The sequence below is a fragment of the Drosophila grimshawi genome, unplaced genomic scaffold, assembly GCF_018153295.1.
Source record: "Drosophila grimshawi isolate 15287-2541.00 unplaced genomic scaffold, ASM1815329v1 contig_44, whole genome shotgun sequence".
Taxonomy (NCBI): domain Eukaryota; kingdom Metazoa; phylum Arthropoda; class Insecta; order Diptera; family Drosophilidae; genus Drosophila; species Drosophila grimshawi.
The window spans coordinates 7,464,914-7,480,540 of NW_025063240.1; the positions used below are offsets into that span (position 1 = coordinate 7,464,914).

A 15,627-nucleotide genomic window follows, 5' to 3' on the forward strand; every position below is an offset into this window, starting at 1 on the left:
GCATTAATTATATTTAATTATAAGTATTTTATTTGTAATTTTATTTTTTGATTATGTGTTTATTTTCGTTGGGACAGCTTGTTCGCTAAATTTGAATTATTGCTGAATTTTTCAAAGTTTATTTCTTCTTAAATTTATTAGTTATTTTGCCTATATTTAGTTGTGTAATGTAGTTCATCATTATACATATTTCTTTATATCCTATTTTATGGATCTAAATTTGAGTTATGACTGTTTAGCATTTTTTTGAAATATATTTATTTGACAAATGTTAAAATCATTCTTTTATTTTAATAATTATAAGATTTGCAGTTATGGTTATTTAATGAATCGTTTCCATTATTAATGATAAATATATTTTTCCATTTTTATCATTTATATTAACATACATTTTTTTATTTCCCTTTATCAAACTGCCTTAAATCTTAAATTTCCTTTCATCCCACCAGTCTAAAATCCAAAGCTAATTTTTCTCAGCTACAGTCGTGTTTAAATGGTGAATTGTGGCCCAGATTATGATGGTACTATTTTCTATGGCTGAGTCACTTTGTTTTCATTGCACGTAGCTAACATTACACACGACTCAGTGCCTCACACCCCTCCAGTTCCACACCTGCATCCTCGCAGCCATGTGCAGAGTCGCGTGTGTTTTGCAACTCGAATATTTGTCTGTTTTGAAGGTTGATTTTTAATTTTGTGTATTGTGCTCGTCTAATTTAAATATTTAATGCACAGCATGAAAATGAAAATGAGAAAAAAGACCGTTAAAATGAAATGCAACGTTGCCCCTTCCGGAGTCGTCTCACGCACAGGAAGAGCGAGTCACAAAAAGAGAGCGAATATAAGGCAAAATCGAGGGTCAACCATTTAGGCCAGGCCAACTGGCCAACGGGCCAACGGGCCAACAGGCCGACCGTCTGTTCAGGGTTCAGGTTACCATCCACATGGGGCACACGTGCACTTGCCTCTCGCTCTGCTCCAGCAGAGCTGCTCTCGGAGCCATCGCATTGTCCGCCTCGTCGCATGTGGTCATTAAAGGAATTTCCGTTGTGGTCATCGAACCGTGAATTAAAATGTGCACACAAAATGTGACCGGCTCTCGGTTAAGTTTTTGTTGTTGTTGGCTCAAAAGGCCAGCGACTGTTCCTCTTCACTGGTGGGGGAGGATGCGCCACAAAAATGTTCACTTTTGTACAGAAAACACAAAAAATAAGTAATTCAAATAACTTGTTCGTTTGATTCTTGATGCAGGTTGAACTTGGAAATTGATCAAAAACAATGGCAAAACAGGTTCTTTGTGTTATTTTGCCTAATTCCCCTTTATATTTTTAGTTGAGGAAAGCTGAAGGTTAGCAGCAAATTGTCGTTTCCCAGGAATTGTGAAATGTTGAATAATAATTATTCAAGAAAATCATTTTTTCAAATAATTGCTACATGCTAAATAATAATTACTGCAAATGCCACAAGAGTCATCAACAACCTTTCATTTCTTTAAATGTATGTTGTCAATGGAAAGTGACAGTTCTTCATACCAACACTCAACACACATTTAATATTCATAATTAATAATAATTGTGTAGACAACATAAACTTTCAATTTTTTATTGGATTCTAGTTTCGAACACTTGTCACTTGTCGTAATTATGTTGTTGTTTATCCAGTTTCGACTATACGTTAAATAAATGGCCGTAATTTATGGCAAAATATAGCTCATATAATATATGAATTTAACATATGCTCATCATAAATGACAACACATGCAACAGCTCAGATCAACTCAGTTGAGTTCAGTTCGGTTCGGTTTTATATAATTTTCATTTTTATGTCCAATGAGCAAAATCCAACAACAGTTGTTCTATGTTAGTTCTCGGCTATATAGAGAACTGACTGGTCGATTTTACTTTTGCGATATATATTTTGCCAGGCATGACACATTTTTTGCATGAATTATATGCCAGAAAACAACAAAATCAACAACAACAAGTGAAAATCGGTGAGCGCTATTTTTAAAATTGGTAGCGGCTATGATATAATTTTGCCGATTTGCTTAGCCGGCAATTTATATATGCACACTTATACATACATATATAAATGTATAAGAAAAGTACATATATACACACATATATATACATATATATATAAACATTTTATTTTCGTTTTCGCCTTTGCCGCACAACATATTTTCAACATTTGCTCATTTACGAAGAGAATTGAAAAATAGTTTTTTATGTGTTTGATTTACTTTTGGCTGTGACAAAAATCTATGTTGAAATTTTCGCTTTAAATTTATATTTTTATGTGAGTTATTACAAGGCAAATGGAATACATAAGGTCATTAAAGACACACATTTATTGAGTCCGTTGAGAACAAATTTCGCTTCGAGTCGATTTCCAAAAAGGACAGGAAACCGTTTTCAAGGACAACATGTTGCCTCGACATCAATGGCCACAGCTTAAAATGCTTAAAATATTATTTTTCGCTTTTGGGATTTATGTTTAAATTTAATGTTTCCTACATTTTTTATGTCTGCACTGAACGAACTCAAGTTTTTAAATCTATTTATATAAACTCTTGAGCCAGCTACATATTATTTTTTTCTTTAACTATTCGCTTTATTTAGATTTAATTTTTATTTTTATTAAATGTTATTCATATTTTATTTATAGTATTTTTTATATCTCATCATTTCATTTGTGAATTATATTTGCTAAGAAATTCAGTTTAAGATTCAATTTTTTAATTTTGTTTATAAATAACATTTTCGATTGCTCAGATTTTATTAAGGCCATGTATAATTATTTTTTTTTTAATTACAAATAGATTTTTTATTGGTTTCATTTCTTTATTATAAGAGATTTACAAAAATCCTTTAATACTTATTTTTTTTTATTTTTATTTTTTAATTTGAATAGATTTGCATTTGCTTACTTTCACATTGCTTTCAAGTATATCTGAAAATTGCATATATATATATATATATATATATATATATATATATATATATATATCTTTCTATATGTATTTGTTTTCTCTTTACTTTTGGTTCACACGCGCGCTGATTACGGCCAATTGTTGTTTGGCTGTTGCTGTTGCTGTTGGCCAGGCCAAAATGACAACAACGCTGAAAGATGCAATTCAATGAGATTCGATTCGACTCGATTCGAGTTGGCTTTTTCTGGTCGTGGTGCGAGCGAAAAAGAGACGCGCGCGCTATTTAAGTGAGCAAATCCGTCCACGTACTCGACGCACGACGTTCAAAGTGAAACTGAAAACTGAAATCCACTTGATGGCTGAAAAGGCAGCCAAAGCCAAACAGCCAAAAGCAGCGAAGCTGACAGCGACGGCAGCAGCAGCAGCAGCAGCAGTGGCAGTGGCAGCAGCGGCAGCAACAAAAAGCCACCCCTAAGTGGCTAAAGCGCGAAATGTTGCCGGCTGCGTTGGCGTTGCCGTTGCCGTTGCGTCGCCTTGTCTTACAACTGACGTCGACGTTGGCGTCAGCGTTGACGTTGACGTTGACGTTAACGTCGGCTTTGCTGCGTGTGTTGGTCAAGTGCTTGCTGCCCAAATCGACTGACAGCCGACGGCCGACGGCCGACAGCAGAGAGCCGTGCCACATGTTTCCCGTCTTTTGTAGACTTTTTCCGTTGTTCTTTTTTCCTTTACCATAAATTTGACTTTGGCATCTGCGGGCGGCGTTTCCTTTTAGCTGGATTTTGAATTTGTTGTTGTTTTTATTTAATGTGTGTGTTTTTTTCCTTCATTTTTTTTTTTTGTGGCTTTTGTTTTTGTTTGGCGCGGTCTTTACATCTGCGCATAATTTGATTACTTGATCTTTTGCTGCGTTGTTGTTGAAATATATGTTTGCTTTTATGGCCCCGTTTCAATTGTTGGCAATAAATACAAATGCAAAACATACAAATACATATGCAAATTTGTACATATTTGTGTTGCTCTAAATTGACGTGAACTATATAAATAGATATGTTTAGAAAGTTCACCAGACACTTGTTTTGTCAGCCAAACTGTGTATTTAAATGATTAAAAAATCATTTAAAAGAAATACCTTAATTTTTATTTGTTTATAATAAAATTATAAATTACAGTTGAAATCTTGAAAATACCATTTTGACGAAGTACCTTAATTTTTATTGGTTTATTTGCCAACTTTTTAACGTTTAAATTATAATTTTAGTTATTCAAATACTATTTTATAAATAGCTTAATTGTTATTTGTTTATTTACCGACCTTTTAAAGTGTAAATTTAATATGTAAATAAATCGTTTGTAGTCTGATTTATGTGAGTGTTTTGCAGAGTTCTTTTAGGTCTCAAAACTATGTAATTTTTTTTATATTATAATTTAAAGCCTTTCATCTTTTTTTTAGCTCTTACCACATCCAACTAAATTTAAATAGATGTCTTATAACTAAGATAACTTATTAAACGGAATTACTTGAAGGAATTTTCGACTCTATAAAATAAATTTAATTTATTCATCAGCCAATCTTTTAGTAAATTTTCTCTGTATTTTTGTTGATCTTCAAAATCAAAATAATTGATATTGATAGGTTATATATTCAATTGAGTATTTTTTTAGATTTTATATCAGAACTTTTCCCTTGTAATTTATAAGCATTTGTGGAACTCAAGCTATTTAAATTTTACTCAAGATTAATTCACGTGTACTTTAATAGTTCTGTCAATGATATAATATCTTTGATTATTAATAGATCAGCATAGAGATCTATCTATATGTTTATATACATTTATGCCCAATCCATTAAATACTCAAAATTTTTACACAACGACCGACTACAAATTGACTTCAATCCCTTGCCCTTCCCCGCATCAAACGATTTACAAAAATGATCTGAATGTAAGGAAAATTTACGATCACCCACAGAGAGACAAAAAGAAAAAAAAAAACATTTTCAAGTTCAACCAAAAATGTTTTCAGATTTGGTACATTAAAAGCTGTGCAGATATTTGGGTCACAGACAAAACACCCATTAATTAGCTGGAAAACTGAACAAATATCTATATCTATATATATCTATATGTGCAATATACGAGTCTAGAACGCAGCTAAATAGGTGCCAGGGAGAGAGATAGAGAGAGAACTATGCGAATTTTGTTGGCATGTGATTTATTTTTGGCGCTTGACAAAAATTAGCTAATGAAAACGAAACAGAACGCAGCGAGAAAAACCTCCAAAAAGGACAAAGAGACGAGCGACAAGAAGCAAGAGATAAAGCGAAAGAGTAGAAGAAAGCTGGCCGGTGGCCAAAACAAACGTGCGCACGTAGATAAAGCCAGATACTCTACAAGGCCCAACGAAAAGTCTACAAAAAGAGACAAACACGCCGCGAGAGAGCGAGCCAAAGAGAGAGAAAGAGCGAAGCGACGCGACGCAACGTCGCTGCTGGCGTCAGCAGGCGAATGAGCGTAGCAAAACAAAAACGGCGCCAAGCAACGCGAGCAGCAGCAGCAGCAGCAGCAGCAGCAAAAACGTCTTCTTATATTACAAATGCTGGCGGCAAAAACAAGCAGCAGCAGCAGCCGCAGCAGCAGCAGCGTCTGACACCTGTGCGTGTGTGTGCCCCCCTCCCCTTGCAGACATTCACTCGTTTATTAATGAGACATGCTGCTGCTGCCGTCGCCGCCTCTGCTGCCACGCGCCCTTTCACAGCTGCGAGCAGGTGTCTGGTCAGGTAACTGGCAGCAGAGCAGCAGCAGTAACAGCAGCAGCAGCAGCTCTGCACTCGGTTATCGAATCCACTGCGATCCCCTCGTTTGTTTAATTGAGTGTTTCATTTTTTTTATTTGTATTTATTTTATGTGTGTGTGTTTGTGTTTTCTTTATTTTGTGTTGTTTGTCTGCTGTTTCTTCTGCTCTTGCCTTAATCCCCCGGTTTAGTTTAGTTTTTGGCAACAGTCCCATGCAAAGCAGATGCTGATTTTTGAGAATTCAATTCTCTATCAGCCAGAGCGGAGCAGCTGTTCTCTGTGCGTTTTTCTCGCTTCTCTCCTTGGGCTAGCAGCTGTCCAGTGGAACAGAGCTGAGTCTCTGGTGTGAAACGAATGAAAACTATCTGAGAGAAAAGTCGCCACCTTTTTATACAGTATAATATGTATATTTGTGAGAAATTAGAATATGATATATGATAAGCTTCTTGCGCAATCTTCAAATATAAAAAATATAATTTAGAAACTTGTTTTATTTGTTCTGGTTATTCAAAAGTGTTTAGCTAGAAGCCGTCGAAACTATTCTAAAAAACTTATTAATTATTACTACTACTATTATTATTAGAATTATTATGTATATTATTAAAATTAGAATTATTATTGTTGTCATCATTACCATTATAATATTAGTATATTATTATCAATAGGTTTGCTAATTTTCTCAACTTAAACAATGAAGAGTAGCCTCTCAATTTTTAAAGTTATAAGATGTCTTTATAAGTAATTCCCATAGATACTTTTTTTTTAATTGATGGCATATCTCTTAAATGTACCCTTTTATGATTGAATTTATATAAGATTCATAATCAAGGGTTAAATAAATATTCCCAACATGAAAAAAAAACAAAATCAATTCGCAGCTTTCCACAATCAACTCAAATCAGTTGTCATTTGACCTACTCCAACCAGAAAATATCTATTCATTGATAATAGTTGCTAAATAGTGGTTCTTACTTGGCCAGAACAAGTACTTAACCTTTTAGAGAGCCAATTCAATTTCCTCAAAATGGGAATTTAACTTTTCATCTTTTCTTTTAAGGGGTGTGGAGGAATGAGGACTTTTGTTAACGACTGCGACACGCAAGATGAAATTGTGCAAGTGAAAAACTTGCCAAAAGCCAAAGAAAATGCCGTGAAAATTAAGGAAAACTGAATCCCTGAGGCAAACGGTTTTCAGACCCACAATTCAGTCGTATTCAACCCACGCAGAAAGAGACGCCGAGAGAGTGAGGGGGAATGGGGGGGGGAGTGTAGGAATAAATTGTGGAGGGGGGTTTGGGGGGAGAGGGTGTCGTTGAAAAATGTGTGCGATATGTCTGCCGTGCTGATGGAGGGTGTCGAGCGAAATGTTGGCAATGTTCGCGCTTCGTTAGCTTTAATTTCAGTAATTTGCAGCGACGATTTGGCCAAAAAGGCGACCAGACGCCGTTAAAACAAAAGTGAAGCAAAAGCGTCGCAACATTTTCACGACTCAAGACGCAACAATAAAAAAACAAAGCAACTTACAACACCCATATTGAGAATGTTGCACTCAAAGATACCCAGCAACTCCTTCTCAACATGCTGGCCACATTTGCTAAAATTGTATCAAAAGTGGTAATTGGAAAAATATGATAGTTTTTTATTGCCAAAAAATTGTACGAAATTTAAACAAATGAACATGTTTTTAATAATTATATATTAATGCAATTTATTATATTATTTGTATGGCTTGTTTTAATTTAAATTGTAGAAATGAATGAAATAAGAAAATATTAAATATTTATAGAAAATGATTAATTAAATACATTTTTCGGTGACGGGATTCGAAATATTTCGAAGTGTATAATAAATTCAAAGCACTTTTAATCGACCAGCAAAAACCAGATTAAAATAATAAAAGAAGTCATCAAACAATAATCAATAGAATAAATTATTCATCAAATTCGTTTTTATGAAAATATCAAAAGACATGATTCTCTTAAGTAACTCTATCCTTAATGTACTGTCCACCAAAAAATCAACAAGATTGTCAATTCACTTTTTGTTGTGCAAATACAGGGTAGATTGTACCCGAAATATGACACCCACAAAGCCAACTGAGCAACTTTCGTTTTCGCCGAGCCAAACAGAGACGTTGTGCTCCAATCCAACTCACCCCAAACAGCACTCGACACCCACCTCTCTCCGGCAAACAACCGCCTGCTCAGCTCACCTCTCACTAAATATTTAATGACCAGTGGAGTCGAGACGAAGTTGCTGCTGAATTGGACTCCAAGTTAGGAGTTGGGTGCCTCGAAAAGTCTCGTGCGCTGTAATTGCAAAATGCTTTGCAATGGAATTTTATTTACATTTTCCATGAGTTGCAGAAGACTTTTACTGTGCTCCTAGTTCTCTCTCGCTCTCTGTTTCTATTTCTCACTCCCTCTCTCTCTACTTCTTTTCTCTCCATGTATTTTGGGTCTGTGTCTGAATTCCAATGCGATTTTCATTCGTTTCATTTGAAAGCTTTTCATTTTTAGCAGCCAGCCTCGTTTTGTTTCCTTTTCGGGGGATTGCCTCCCTCCGTAATGAAGTGTACGAATTTGCTAAAAAGCTGGATTTTCGTTTCCATGTCTTTCTCTTCCTGCACACACATCACAGCTACTGACTGTGAACTTATGTATATTTATATATATATGTATATGTGTGTGTGTGTGTGTGTGTGTGCGACTCTTAACGAGTTTAGGTGCGCATGTATTTCGCGAATGGCTTACCAAATACTCCTTGAGAAATTTGGTAAAACGAGAATCTTGCCGCAACGAGCCAAAATTCATTTCTGGCTAATAATTGTTGCGCTGCGAATGAGGATGAGAAAACTTTGAGACAAGGCCAAGGAAAGAAAATATTATGTTACTAAAACGAATTGGGTTATGCCGCCTAAACGAAAGTCTGTAATTTTATTGGAGTTCTTTGACAGCTGACTGGCTCAAAATTAAGATCCTGTGTATGAAAAAACATTTGAAGTCATTTGAAGCTTTGACTTGATGTACACTCCGCTTATATCAATCAGCTTTAGTCAGCCTGCGCTCGACTCCGAAACTTTGTCTTTATATTGATTAACAAATCATTATTAGGTTGTCCAATGCTAACTTGATTTTGGTTAGTATTTAATATTCATTGTCGTTTTCTTTCGTTAATTAATTGTTATTGAGGTTTATAACTTAATTGGGCTTTCGAAACAATGTTTATTCATGTTGCTTTTCAAAATAAAAACATGTAATCAAAGTCGGACCAAATAACTTGTGAATGCCATTCTTAGATAATACTATGTAAATAAAAAACAAATACAGAACGGGACACTTCCCCAGCAAGCATGTCATGTAATCCTTTGTTGCATATGCCATCCATTCGTTCCATGCCACCTTGTTGTCTTTGGCACCCCCCTTCCCCTCCCCCTCTCCATCCATGCCAACGATTCGTTACTCTTCAATCTAAACCAATTGTTCCATCGCATTGCAATGGTTCAGTCGTCAGCCGTTCTCCCCAACTAACCAGAACAGTATGACATCATAGAGAGACAAAGAGGGAATAGAGGGGGCAAGAGGAGGAGAAGGACATGGCCACTGGCGGTTGACATGATGACGTGTGTAATGAGCAAACAAATACACGCGTTGCAGCCAGTGAATACAAAAAAAAAAAAGCAAAAAAAAGAAAAACAGAACAACAACAGTGCAAATACAAATACAAATAAATAATAAAACAAATAGCAATGCCTCCCTGACACATCCTGCAGCAATCCCAGAGCAACAACAATGAAAAGGAAAAATCACTAATGAATCCGGCAAATGTTTTTAGCTGCAACTTCACGTTACTTGCAGTCGAGCACCGAATGAATGGAAAATGAAATTGTTGTTGCCAGTTGCCGGTTACCAGCTGGGGGGAATCTGCAGCTAAAAACAAAAAAGGGAGTATAAAAAATATCCGCGGAGAAGTAAACATTGAATACCCTTCAGATAAGGCTTAGAATACTGTAAAATGGTATAATCGGAGTGCTTAAAGAAAAACTAATAAAAGAAAAAATAATGTAATTTAAAGACAAAGTGCTGTGAATCTTAATTCAAGAATTTTAATGAATTTATTGAATGGATAATCATGAAATTAGAATTTCAACCTGAAATAAAGAAATACAATCTAAAAGAAAACATTCTTAAAAATGTAAAGTAAAAAATAAATTTAAATATTGGCTGTTTACTCTTAATCTCTCAATTTGAAATCTAATATACTCTCAGGAAGTTCCTCTTTGCGTTCCACAGTATGTAACAGAATTATAATACTCTTAAATAAGGGCATACAAAGTGGGAAAAAAATGGGGGAATTGGGGTGTGTTGCGGGCCAACAGAGCCGGAAAAAATACTGCGCTTTTAATCCCTAATGTCGGTTCACGTTCAATGGAGTCGAGTTGAAGTAACTCTTGTTGTTGCTGGTGCTGCTGTTGTTGTTCGGTGGTTTCCTTAGCCAACTCTTTGGCGACCTTTTCATATTATTTTTTCTGTTTTCTATATTGTATTTATCCCGAGTTACACATTGCAACGGATGCAGAGCGTCCGGCGCTTCTAGCCGGAAAAATAACTCGAAAACAGAGAAATGGCAATGGCAACGGCAACGGCAACGGCAACAGCAACAAATTCCCTCTTTGTCGTCGGTTTTTTATTTAATTAAAAATGAAAATAATGTAATGGGCCTCTCCAAACTTTAAATTACAACTATACACAAATGTTTGCCTATGTTAATTTTTCGATGATTTTTGTCGAGCATTTAAATAATAAATATTTTTTATTTATTATTGTCGAGCTGTGTTTGGCAGCATTATGTTAATTTTGCTGTGGTTAATGAATAAATTCATGTGCTATTCTTCTGGAAAGAAAAGAGGGTTGCTTGGTTGCCTTATTTAAATTTAAAAAGGATTAAAGTTTATTGCGGTCTGAAAGGAGGCGAGGCACAGTTGTGGTGGGTGCGTGAAGTATGCTCCTTATACCATTTGGAAGTTGAAGTAATTGTTCAAATTGCACATTTGTGTGCTCTAATTGTTAAAATTATGCAGAGGCCCCACAACACAGGGTAGACGGAAACTTTTTTTTTTTTCTGTGAAAGGGTGCTGGAAACGACCAACGAACGCTTGTTGTTTTTATGAGTTTCCTGGAAAAACGGGTGAAATTGACGTTGGAGCCACAAGCAGCTTTGTTGGTTTTAAGTTTCCATGTACCGAGTTTTCCCTGGATAGAAAGTTTGTTTCATTTGGCTGGCGCAGCAACTCACGTAGACAAATGAGATGAAGTACAAGAAGAAAAACACATTGATCACAGACAACAGCTGCATGCTACGTCACGCAGTTACAGAGTTGCATTGCCAACTCTTCTTCTTCATTCCAATAATGAGTCAGGATACGAAGTTGAGCAGGATTTATTTTGGTAACATACCTATTTACAATATATGATGATACCTTGCAATGTAGTTTCGCTAGCGATGAAATCATTTTACATCAGCTTACCTGTAAAGAAAACAGAGAAAGGAAAATCATTTATTAAGCATATTGAACTTCTAAGAGCGAAGATAAAACAATGATTTAATTTCAAATTTGAGGCGACTTTCAAGTGACCTTATGTCACTTGACCCAGGGTCATTTGTAATCAAATGAAAACTAGCATAAATAGATTCAAAATTTATGAGATGCTCTTTCTTTGCACATTGCGAGTATACACATACATACACACACACACACACACACACACACAAACACAAACACATACATATATCTGGCCTGGGGGGACAAAGACGTTAGCCACAGTCAAGCTAGAGTACATGAAAGATTTATGTTTTGGCTGAGGAAAGAAAAATAAAAATAAAAGCAAGCAAAATGGGAATGCGAATTGTACTTAAGCAATATTCTTTTGGAAAATGTATCTCTCTCTCTCTCTCTCTCTCTCTCTATCTCTGCCAGAATAAACAAGTTTAATGCTCCCAAAGCCGACGCCGATGGGCAAATTGGGAGACCATGTTCTTTTGAGTGCTGGTAACTGTGGGAATGGCTGAGTCCTGACCATAAGCTAACCAAATCCAAGCCGCCGGTTAGTTTTCAGTTGAGTACATTAAAAAATACGTTAAAGAAATGAAAACTGTGCGTGGGCAACGAGCAGAGATGGGCGGAGCGAAGAGAAGAGAAGCGAAGAGCTCATTATATGCACCCACGGAACGCGAATACTTATGTTTGTCTGTATGCGAGGGGTGTGTGCGGGGTAGGCGGAAGGGAAGGGAAGGGAAGAGAAGAAGATCCTGGCCAACATAAATCAGAACGAGCGCTTCTGGTAACTTAAAACGCACGTGCGCCACAAGCAAGTCAGAGGGAGGAATAAGGCGAAGAAGGGGGAGGGGGTGAGGTGTAGTCGATGTGGGGACTATAACAGTTGAGTCTGATATAATTAAGCATCATAACTCGAGGGATATTTGTTGTTGCTCAGGATATGGTGAGGGAAATGGCGGAACTGAAGCTGGAGTTTGAGGACTATGGATGAGCCAGGAAATGAGCAAAAGATTCCGTGGCGAGCACAAAATTTAATAAAAACTTGTTGTTGTTATTGTTTTTGTTATTTTTGTTAGTCTTACTGTATGGCGGATAAAGTTTTATGTAGTGCAACAATTTTATAAAGTTTGAACAAAACAAAAGTAACGCGAAAGGTAATAGGCAAAGAAATTGGGGAGAAAAAAAAAACAAAAATAATAGAAAGACTGAAATAAAAGTAAAACGTTAAATAATATACTATTTGAATGCTGCACTTTGAGATACCCTCTGTTTTACCACATATTTCTCAAAAATTAAAAAGAACTTATTGGAAAATCATCTTTTTTCTGTTGTTAGTCAAAAGTTGTTCTAAATATTTGTAAAACATTTCGCTTTGTCTCAGTATACAAATTAAAAAGCAATTGAGACCTGTGCTTTGTCAAATGAGGTTGTTTAATGCCGGGTCTGTAATTTACACTGCAATAAATAGATTAAATTTTCCCTCATTGTTCAAGCGTATGATTCCCATTTTGAATTTGAACACCGTTAAGGGAAAAACGTGCACATTAATTGAAAATTGAATATATAATAGAAGTAATTGCAAATGATGCTAGTCAGCCAGCTAGACAAAGGATGTAACGAATCAAAAGAGAAGAAGAGAGAGAGAGAGAGAGAGAGAGAGAGAGAGAGAGAGTGAAAGGAAGCGAAAGCCGCAGGCCACTCAAAATTGGTTGCTTGAATGGTTGACAACATGTCCTCGCCATTTTACCCGTCATCGTGCTCATCATCATCGTCATCGTCCTCACCAACGTGGCTAGTTGGTCCCGTTTGATGTAGTCGAGCATTCCGGACATAGACGGCATCCCGTTCCCGTGGGTTCAAGCAGACGGTTTTCCTTTTCGGAGTGCCTTCCGTTGACAAGAGCAAAGGGGAAACTTTCGGCGAAAAGGGAATTAAATGCCCGCCGGCCGATAAAAATGCTGACAAAAGAAGTCCAAGCATGTGCCCAAGGTGCGTGGGAGGAGCAGGAAGTGAGTCAGGTGTTTTTCGGGGACGGTTAAGAAAATGAAAACATGCTGCAAATGTTGTATTGTTTTTGAAGTTGAAAGACAGTCGAAAACAGAAACAAAAGCATACAAAAAAATACTCTAAAGACAAAAGCAAAAGTTCAAATTGTTGTCGAGCTTAAAGGGGTGGAGATGGAGATGGGGAGTGGAGGTGAGGGGGCGTGGCAGCCAGGATAACAATTTTGGATTGGTGGGCGGCACACTTGGAGTCGCTGAGGCGCGCCAGCTTCGGTCAGCGAAAAGTGTTATAATGAGCCGGCTTTTGTTCCAGCAGCGACACCATTTAATGGCCTAATTATAATACTGGCAGTACCGATAGGGTCTCGAGTGCTTGATGGTCTTAGTTGTTCAGCAGGGGAACTTGCAAGGGGAAAAACAGCTGAAATAATGGCCACGTGAAGGGAAAACTTAAACAAAAATTCTTATAGCAAAAAGCAACATGCAAATAAATAAAAACGCCTTAAAGAGTTACTCAAGCAGCAAATCAGTTTGTGATGTTGATCACATCAAAATAAATGGTTAACACTTGTTAACCCATAAGGAAGGCAAGCAAACCAACATGTGTTGGGTGAGAGAAGGCTAATTTAAACAGCTAAGAGCAAGCCAAAAAGAAAGCCGCATTTTTAGCTAATTTAAATATCCATTATTGCCATTTACATAAAATCTAATTAGTAGCTAACGCAACAGGAGCAGACGATGCCACACTGTTGTCTGCCCTGCCACAATCACAATCGCATCAACACAACAAAAGAAAAAAACATAGCATACTTAGCGGGGCTCGTGCTCAGCTCCTATTACACAGTCACACACACAAACACACACACACAGAAAGCTGTCATATCATGTGCACATCACATCAATTTGCAAAAAGAAATGAAATGGAAAGTGGCAGCCACTTAAGCCACGAAACGTTGACTATGGGTGGGTGGTTTGCTTGGCGGTGCGTTGAGTGGGTTGAATATGGGTGAAACAGCAAGCGAAGTGTGTTTGCTTGTTTAAGCAAAACTCAGCGAGTTGAGGCTGTGTGTGTTGTGTAGCTACGTGCGCTGCTTGCCTGCTGTCAATTGCAGTTGATGAGTACCACCACCCCACTAACACCCCCCCGCGTGTACACTCGCAACCCCAGCAGGCACTCGCACCTTTCAATTTCCAGCAAATACGCAAATCAATTTGTGCTTTTGCGATTTTTGTGTTATATTTTCTCTTTTTTCCCCTTTTTATATACGGCCCACAAATTGACAAATATCCTCATTGCAGGACATGGAAAACTGATTTTTTTCTTGCTAGAAACGCATGAGTTGTATAGGGATATAAGGATGGTCATGGGGAGCGGGGGGTAAGGATTGTGCCGGGCGTCGACTGTTTACCGCTTAATGATGTTTGTCGCCTGTCGAACGCGCGTGTAAATTGGAATACGTGCGGGCTGCTGCTGCTGCTGCTGCTGCTCCTGTTACTCCCTCACCCCAAAACCTGCTCCCACTGCTGCTCCTGCTGCTGCTCCTGCACGTGCTCCCCTTCTCCAGCTGCTGCTCCTTTGGCTTGTCCTGGCATGCAAATTTAAATGTATGTAAATCGTATGCTTCTCGCGCTGCGAGGAACGCCTACATCTCTTGGCGAGCGGCATTTGCATACAAGATGGGTACATGTGTTGAGGTTCTCCAGAGAGCAGACCGCCCCCTGCCCAACTCTTCCACACCCCATCGACTGTCATCGGCTGTGTGTGCATGTGTGTGTGACATAATCCTTTTTGCGCGCATTAAAAGCTTGGCCCGAAAAATTCTGCTGGATTTTTGTTAAGCATTTTACAAATTTTATATGTTCGTCTCTCTGCAGCACACACGCACACCCCCTTCCCCTTAGTTCCAGCGCCCCCTCCATCTACACACCCCTTTACCAGTCCCTGTGTCATATCTTGTCTTCAATTTCTTTTATTTTTGGTTGCCATGCCTGCGGTTTGTTGCTGTTGTTGTTGCTGTTGTTGTTGTTGTTAGCCTTGTTTGTCGTACAGTTGCTCAACGCTTGACTGACAGCCAGACATCAAAATCAGCTTAGGGAATTTGCGCTTAATAGAAATTTACAATGTTGTCCTGGCTGGCACGGCCGCCATCCTCGATGTCCTCTGGCTGACGCTTGAATTTAATTACGGACTCAGCCCGTCGGCGGCTTAAAGCGTGTAATTAGTGCGACATATAATTGAAAAGGACTCAAATGATATGGCCATGCAGACCCATGCATGTCCTCCATATCCTCCTCAATGCCCTCTCTGATCGTAGGCAAATGTCACTTTTAAAATGTACT

The 15,627-nt window shown here is 37.6% G+C and overlaps 1 long non-coding RNA gene across 2 annotated transcripts in view; it reads right to left on the bottom strand.

Moving 5' to 3' along the window:
- The window catches only part of LOC122322628, a 127,301-nt gene that overhangs the window by 14,322 nt on the left and 97,352 nt on the right, over positions 1–15,627 (bottom strand). Inside the window, exons 1-2 of one of the 2 annotated variants that reach the window (XR_006246726.1) lie at positions 3,039–3,262; positions 2,930–2,952 (exon numbers count right to left, since the gene is read on the bottom strand). The exons of the other annotated variant lie outside the window; for it this stretch is intronic. This is a non-coding gene — a long non-coding RNA (uncharacterized LOC122322628). Of the gene's footprint in view, positions 1–2,929; positions 2,953–3,038; positions 3,263–15,627 lie in introns of those variants that run through there. 2 annotated transcript variants of the gene reach the window in all.